The sequence below is a fragment of the Gossypium arboreum genome, chromosome 6 (genome assembly GCF_025698485.1).
Source record: "Gossypium arboreum isolate Shixiya-1 chromosome 6, ASM2569848v2, whole genome shotgun sequence".
Lineage (NCBI taxonomy): Eukaryota > Viridiplantae > Streptophyta > Magnoliopsida > Malvales > Malvaceae > Gossypium > Gossypium arboreum.
The window spans coordinates 68010073-68019221 of record NC_069075.1 but is presented as its reverse complement, the minus strand read 5'-3'; positions in this window follow the sequence as shown (position 1 = coordinate 68019221).

Genomic DNA, 9149 nt, shown 5'->3' with positions numbered 1-9149 from the left:
TTAATGTCTTATTCTTGTAATGTATAATTAGTAATATGAGTTGGTCTAGAAATTATATAGTAATGTATTATAAATTAGTTCATAATATAAAAGTATGTGAGTTGGTTATGCCTAACTTATGATTCGAAAAATGCTTTTATAAATATTTATGCATATGAGAAATTGATCTAATATATATTTTATCTTAAGATATATATATAAATATGATGATGATATATTATATGCTTGATTATGCATTGATAGGGAACGATATTGTGTTATAACAAGTTATGTACTAATAAATTACATGCATGTTATTTATAGCGTAAGAATTTATAGTAAGTTGACGAAATATGTACTACTGTAATGAGCCGAATATGACAAGGTGAAATTGGAATGTTTTGGTGTACTTGATTTTATGAGTTCTACTTATGAATAAATTTTCAGATTGTAATAGAGGTATAATGCTGATTGTATATTTTGTATAATCTATAAGTTGAATCCATGTTACATTCGGTTATGTGATGTTAATGAATAAGTTGACTATTCTTACCAATAATAAATTACTTAGAAATTTGTTTAAGTATAATCTTGTGATTATTTGAATCAGTAACTTGACTGGGAATACCTCATAACCCCAGTCCGGCAACAGGTACGGGTTAAAGGTGTTACATTTTATTGGTATCAGAGCTACAGTTTAATCTGTTCTAGGACTAACGTAGCATGTGTCAGTCTAGCTATACATGCCATATTATATACTACGATAGTGTGATGACTTCTAACATTTGAAAATGTGCTTTTTATATAGTAAATGGATCCCGACAAAGCTGTAGTTGATGATGTCGAGAGTGTAGCGCCTGCTCCCTCGTAAGGGACAATGTCTGTTGATTCTCGACTAATTTTGCGTAACCAGGAAGGAGAGGCTAGACAAGCCTTTTACCAAATGATGAATGACTCGTTTACTCAGTATATCCGGACTAAACCAGCTGCACAACAACCTCTACCCCCAACTAATCCATCTTCGATGCCTACTGTACTTGTAGTAAGTGATTCGTTGAGATTGCATAAGCCACCTGTCGATAAAATAAAAAAAAACATGGGGCTAAAGAGTTTAAAGCAACTGATGATGATGATGATGATGCTGAGCAGGCTGAGTTCTGGCTTGATAATACTATCTGTGTGTTTGATGAGCTGTCATGTACCCCGGATGAATGTTTGAAGTGTGCCATATCTTTGCTTCGAGACATAGCATATCACTGGTGGAATACCCTAGTTTCAGTGGTTCCGAGAGAGCGAGTGACCTGGGAATTCTTCCAGACTGAGTTCCGTAAGAAGTATATCAGAGAGAGATTTATTGATCAGAAGCGAAAAAAATTTCTAGAGCTAAAACAGGGTCAGATGACCGTGACAGAGTATGAGCGAAAATTTGTAAGACTTAGTCGGTATGCCCGAGAGTGTGTTTCTATCGAAGCCATAATGTGTAAAAGATTCAAAGATGAGCTGAATGAAGACATTAAACTGTTAGGTGGCATACTTGAGATAAAAGAGTTCATAGTACTGGTTGTGCGAGTCTACAAAGCTAAAGAGCTCAGGAAAGAGAAAAGAGAAGCTGATTTTGAAGCTAGAGACTCGCGTAAGAGATCATTCATGTAACGCCCCAATTTTCGGGACTTTTGTTAATTTTGGTGAATTTTGGAATTTTTGTGTTTTGACTGTTTGGCGTAGGTTTAATTATGTTAGTGGCCTCTAGAAGGCCCAATCTTAAGCTAAAACCCGGTAATTTTAGGTGATTTTAATCCATAAGAGGAAAAGGGGGGTTCTGGTTAACAGGGGTCTTAAATATTATTTAGGTAAAATAAGACATAAGGAAGCAAGGGGCAAAGTGGCATGTGACACCACTGGCAAGGCTATAAAAGTGGCGTGTGGATGCTAGGGAGAGCTGAGGTTCAAGTCACAATGACAACATATTAAGGGAATTATTATTTTTATGTTCAGAAAAGGTAAGCAGTGGAATTGAAGTGAAAGTCTGTCAGGAGAGGATTTAGGAGTTGATAAGGGATAGGATTTAGGAGTTGATAAGGGATAGGATTTAGGAGCAGATAAGGGAGGAAATCTAGGAGTTGATCAAGGAATAAGAGGTGGCCGGCCAAGGGACTTTAGCATGGGAATTTCGGCTAGGGTTAGTGCCAGTATAAATTCGGCATTAGTAGTAAGTGGTGTCGTTTCCTGACCATTCTCTTCTTCTTTTCTTTTTCTCTTCTCTCCATCCACTTATTCTTTTCTTCTTCTTTTCCCCATAGTCGAATCCTTCAGCCACCCTACTCTATACCACCTTCTTTCTATTATTTTTAAGACTATAGCCGATTGCCTCAAAATCCCGAATACTTGACTCCTTTTGTACCGATTTTTCCCTAGCCAAATCTCTTATTTTTCTCATCATCTTTGGCCGATTCTCTTAACCTCTAAACCCCAGGTTTCTGTCGACAATACCACAAGTAAAAACCCTAATATTTTATCTTTCTCTACACTTTTGCAAAAAGCCGAAACTCCCACACTATCCTAGAGACATAGCCGAATACTGATATCACTGAGGGCTCGACTTTTGTTATCGTTTGAGGGCTTAGAACTGCATCAGAATCAAGTAGGATCTAAGGGGGAACGTTGACTGGAAGAATCGGTGGTAAGTCTTTCCAACTTAGTCTATCTTGCATATTTTAAGAAAAGCCAGAATCCCTAAAAGGTTAGGGAGGTTGTCATTTTTTTGGACTTGTAGCCCTAAGGGGTTGTGATAATAGTATTATTTTGGTAATAGTGTGATTAAGAGGCTGTTGATCAAGGGCTTGGACAAGTGTAGCGAACGGATCTGGATCGAGACACTATTTTCGGCAAAGGTAGGAACGCTAAGGCCTAAGGTGTTGTTGGCCGAATATGGTAAGAAGTTAATATGTAGTTCATTGCGGTAGTAAGATTAACGTGGTAGTATTATAATTGAAGGCAGTTCATGCGGGGATCTCTTCAGCGAATCGTCATAAAACAGGTGTGTAACTGACACTGTGACAGCCCAAAATTGACCCTAGTCGGAAGGTGGTCTCGGGACCACAAAACCGAGGCATAAAAATAATTAAAAATTTATTTTGATGCCTATAATATGTGTGTGCTCATGTATGACATTTTATGATGATTGATTTAGTGTTATAAGGGTGAATTCCACAAGAAAGGACTTAGTAATGAACTTTGAAAGTATGATAGGGAAATGTGTGATGACTAATTAAAGCATGCATGCAAAATAATGGACTTGCATGTCAAATTCCCCCTTTTATAGGTGGTGGCCGGCCATGACAAGGAGGATGGGCTAAACATGTCATGAAACATGTTTTGTTGGTGCATTAGGGTGAAATAATAAACAAAGGTGTATGGGTGATAAAAAATGAAAAAAAAATGTGTCCGAGTGTGGTAACCCCCCATTGCCGTGAGTTGTAGAGAAGGAAAGAAAAAATTTTGTTCATCCTTTCTTTGAGCCAAAACTAAGGAAGAAGGAGGATTTTTGCTTCATGCTTGGTTTGGAAGAGATCTAGAAGGAGATTTGGCTAAGTTTGCATCAAGATTAAGGTATGTATGAGGTTGTGTTAGGAGTTTCATGCATGTTTTGGTTGCTAACTTGATGTGCATGTTAGCCATGGCTCAAATCTTTGTTAAGCCATGGAAATGGTATTTGGCCAAAGTTATGGTGATAAAGCCATTGCATGCTAAGTGTGAAGCTTGATGATGATGCATGCAATGATGGATTGTCTACTCTTGAGTAAGATTTTGAGCTTTCTTTTGTTTTATCATGATTGAAGTTGAAAAGGAGCATGATTGTCATATTCGCCATGATGCATTCATGAGCATGGTTCATGCTTCTTGCATGTTAGTTAAAATTTGTGTTTTGGATGGCTATGGACACCTTGAAATTCGCCATGCTCATATATGTATATATATGTTTGCACATGATGTTTTGGTTATGAAGGAAGTGATGAATAAGTTTGTTTAAAGAAGAAGATGTTGAAGAATAATTGTGAAATTGTAAGCACATTCGCCTAGCACACATATGAGTGCTTGATGCTATATTGTAAGTTTTGAGCTACAATATGCAAAGCATTAACTAGTAAAATGCATGCTGTTTTTGTGTGGTATTAAGTGCATAATTGGCCTCAACATGGACAAGTATATTCGCCTTGGGTAGCCTATTGAAGGCCTTAGCTTTTCCTTGATGCTCGAATAAATTGTATTGAATTGCTTGATGTAGTATAAAATGTGCATGACCATTGTGTATTCAAGCTAAAGGGTGGCCATATGACCATTTAAATTCCTTGTCATATTCGCCATAAGCTAGCACAATGAGGTTTTGATAAATTGAATTTGTTTGAATTAGCTCAAGAGCTAAGAGGGCCACAATTGGACAAGGGAAGGAAAAAAGTAATCGAATAGCCGTAAAAGCCGTTCGACAACATCCGAGGTAAGTCCTCAAGAAGTGACCTTACTTGAATTATGTGGAATGAAATATGGATGTATTGATTATTGATTTATGTGTGTATGAGTATTCGAATGATACCCTGCTAAGTCCCAAGGCGATTATGTTAGTGATTATAATTGTGTTTGAGCCTTAGTAACGAAAATAAATATGTATGTCCAATGATTATTGATGTATGTGTGCATGAGAAATTGAATGATATCCGGCTAAGCCCCAAGACAATTATGCTGGAAATTATAACCGGTTAAGACCGAAGGCAATTGTGCTAGTGGCTACATCCGGCTAAGACCGAAGGCATTCGTGCGAAGTCATTCTATCCGGGCTAAGACCAAGGCATTTGTGCAAATCGTGATATCCGGGTTAAGTCCCGTGAGGCCTTGGTGCAGTTACCATAACCGGGCTATGTCCCAAGGCGATTGATCGAGTAGCGACATCCGGTTAAACTCCGAAGGTATGTGATTTGAAAATTATAAGCTTGCTGGAAAATTTCAGCTAATGCACTTGTGAAATTTCCCAATGACAAGGTAAGTGCGGTGTGTGCTTTGCGCTAGGAGTAAGAGCGTGTGAATATCCGCTCCTATGATGGAACGAGTTATCGGCCTTAATGAAGCCGTTATTTGTGTATGAACATAAGAGTTGGGATGGTGAAGTAAGTATGATTATGTGAATGTGCATTAATGAAATGATGCATTTAACTATGTGAATGTATTGCTGTAATTAGAGTTGATTATATTCCTTGAGACTTACTAAGCATAAAATGCTTACTCCGCCGCTTTGGCTCTCGCTTTTCTAGATTTCGCCGATAGCAATCGGATTCGGGATCGTTGAAGTCGCAGTCATCCACACTATCAAGCCCCCATTTTGGTATAAATTCTTGGTTGAACTTGAAATGGCATGTATAGGACTACCCCTTGTTGGTTTAAATATGTTATGATGTATATGTGTACGGCCATGCGAAAATGGCTCGTAATAGTGAAGTATCAACTTAAACTATTTGCGGTTTGTATATATATATATGGTGTCATGATGTGACTATGAATCGGAAATGGGAATGTTGGTCACATGATCAGCCATTGGCATGGTTAAAATGATCATATGTGGACCTATGTAAGGCAAGACTAGTTGGTTCATGGAGACTACAAAATAGGTAAGACCTACCTTAAAACAGATGCTGCCAGCTGCAGTAACGTGAATGTGAAAATCACCAAAATTTGTAGGAATGGTATTAAATAGTGAATCAGCTATGTAAATGAACATTGATGAGTCTATTTTCATATGGAAGAAACGAAATGGTCATAGGAGTTACATGTTAAGAGATATTAAAGCTATTGTGAGACAGGGCCAGAACGGTTTCTGGGTTCCCTGTCGCAACTTTAAAAATTTACTATAAATTATCCAGAAAGAATTAGGAGACATACCTTATATGTACAGATTCCATTTTGAGTCTAGTTTCATTAGAAACAAACGGAACCAGCATTAAAGCCCTGTACAGAGAGATATTCAAGTTATACCGCGCGAAGGTCAGAGCAGTCGATCCCTGTAACATGGGTGACTTTAACTAATAAACTGTACCAATTGGCCCGACCAAAAATTCTAGAAATAAATCCATGGATGGATATATGAGTCTAAATTCAGGGAAAATTTACGAAACCAGTTTCCGAGTTTTGAAACTCGAGATATGATTTTTAAGGCGACAGTGACGCAGTTTTTCCAGCCTGACTGGAAATGTCCAATGGATGGGCAAAACAAGTGAACTTGGCTTGCTAACCCCTCGTGTCCGACATCGGCGATGGTCTCGGGTTCGGGGTGTTACAGACACCCTCTCATAGACTAGATCGGCAAAAGCCGAAAAGCCAAAATGCATAAAAGTTGGTATTTTCAGAATTTGCGAGTGTACGAATGCTCGTAAGATAGTTGGGTTTGTATGTTTGGTATTCTGAAGGTAATAAACTGCAGTACGTGCGATTTCATGCATTTTGATAACTTGGGCTTAATGGGAAAAAAATCGGGTTCATGGGCCAACGGGCTCAATTTGGTAAGTATGCGCGGTAAGTATTCTGATAGTACGTAAATGGATAGGATATGCATGAAAACCCTAAAAGTAGCTAAATTACTACAATACCCTTATGTATGGAAAATTACCATGATACCCCTAGATGTAAATGACCAATATGCCCCTAGGGTTAATTTTGTCTGAAAAGCATGTTGATTTAAATCTGTATGATGTATGCCATGAAAGAATATTTGTTGCATGGGGACATGGGTTATATTATGAAGGAAGCGTCCTGGTGGCTATGCCACAATTATCTGTTCTGGTGGCTCTGCCACATATATCTGCTCGTGGTTACGCCACGATTATACAGATCCGTGACTTTGTCACATTATCTGTTCTGGCAGCCATGCTGCATAATTCTGTAGCGTGTAGCGGTTGGGTGGGTCGAGTAGTCTCCCCACATGGTGAAAGGTTGGTAAGGGGGTGTATGTGGTTGGTTATGGGTTGGGTTCTGCATATACATAAAATATCTAATCTGATCTGTTATGGGCCTATGGGCTTAATTCTGTATTCTGTTCTGGGCTAAGGCTAATTTATTCTGTTTCTGTGGTTTCAACCGATATGGGCTATGGTTGGGTTAATTTTACACACTGAGTTTCCCCAAACTCATCCCCTATTTTCATCCATGCAGGTAATCCCAACCGTAGTGGGCTTGGAGCTGCAAGGGATTCGGAGTGGCCACTCGTTCTGCAATATGGATTTCTTTTGGTGATTTGGACTTCAATTTTCTTTACTTTGATGATTTGGGTTTTGTTATGTAATAAGGCCGCTTATAATTTTTTTTGGAGGTTTTGATTTATAACTTATCATGATGATCTTAAATTATATTAACTATCAAAATGGTCTAGATCTAGGGTTCGTTTTCCAAAAACATAAACTGATTTCAAAGTAACACGATCTCGAACAAGGCTTCTACTGTGATAACCTTTTCCCAAAATTAAATATGCTTTATTTTAAAATGAACATAATTACAATGGTAAATTAAAAGAAATACACGATGTTGGAGTGTGGCAAGGGCGGTGAGCATGTCTAGGATTGGATCCGAAAGAGCTTGGTACTTAAGCAGTCCGATGGACTCACGTCCTCTTTTCCGGTTTTCTACCTGGTGCACAGCTTCCATTCACTTTAACCCTTAATGAATTAATCCTTTGAACCTCAAGTACGATTTTCTGAACTTAGAACGGAAAAATGTTTTTAACGTTTTTGATGTGGCACGTCAGATCCGGTCATAACGTCTAGGCCGGGTTTGGGGTGCTATATTTAGTGGTATCAGAGCTAAGTTGCAACAACTCAGCTGTGGAATGGGTTTACAAAAACGAAGATTGTCAAAAAAAACATTGGTTTTTAAAATCAGGACTTCTGAAGGTGGCATTCCGAATCTCCGGCCCAAGCCTGTAAGTATCATTTTGAATTTCTCTGAATATTTTTCTGGATTATTTATCTATACTGAAACTCTGCTAGGATGCTCTAGATAGGATGATACTAAAACCCTAGGAAAATTGATAAGAGACTGAAATTGTAGTTAGACTTCGATTCTGCGAGAACAATCTCTGAAATAGTGTCTGATTCATAAAACATCTGTAATAATCACTGGAATACCGAGTTAATGCATAAAATTCGTAAATAGATAATACGATATGAGTACAAGAGCCACTCGTGGAAGAGGCCGTGGACGTGGCTGAGGAAGGGCTCAAGCGGTATCTTCATCTTTGGGACATATGCCGGCGGCAGATGCACCGATACCATCGGCAACGGAAGTAAAGTCACATGATCGTGGTACCGGGAATGACGCCCTATCGCAGGAAATGCTTCGTGTTCTGGAAAGGGTTGCCGGGGCAAGTACGGGCAACGGAGTTTGGGGGTCCATTTCGGAACGACTCCGGGTGAATGGAGCGGAGATTTTTAGGGGTGTGTCTGGTATCCCTCCGAATGTGGCAGAATATTGGTTGAAGGCCACAGAACGAATTATGGATGACTTGGATTACTCTGTGGAGCAGAAACTGAAGGGAGCCGTATCGTTGCTACGGGACGAGGCTTACCAGTGGTGGCTCACCGTGAGAGAAGGAACCCCAGCTGAAAGGGTAACTTGGGAACTATTTAAGACGGCCTTTAACGGCAAGTATGTTGGGGCAAGTTATGTGGACGCTCGCAGGAAGGAATTTTTGAATCTGGTGCAATGAGGTAAGACGATTCTTAGAGTCGTAGGTGAGTTTCTAAGGTTGAGCCGGTATGCCGTGGGCATAGTTGTTACGGAATATGAGCGAAGTGTGCGCTTCGAGGATGGTCTTAGGGATGACCTGAGGGTGTTGATTGCTCTACAGAGGGAATGAGATTTTGCGGTCTTGGTGGAGAAGGCAAAGATAGCAGAGGAGGTTAAGCGGGCTGAAAAGCAGAATCGGGAGAAGGATCGAAACCATTTTCAGAGGGATTCAGGACCCTCGGGTGGTGCCAATAAGAATATTAAGATAGCAAGAGTAGAGGAACCAGTGCGAGCAGTACCGATGAATGTGGTTAGACCACCAATCTGTGGAGACTGTGGTAAGGTACATTTGGGTGAGTGTAGGAAATGTTCCGGTGCTTGTTTCCGATGCGGATCTATGGAGCATA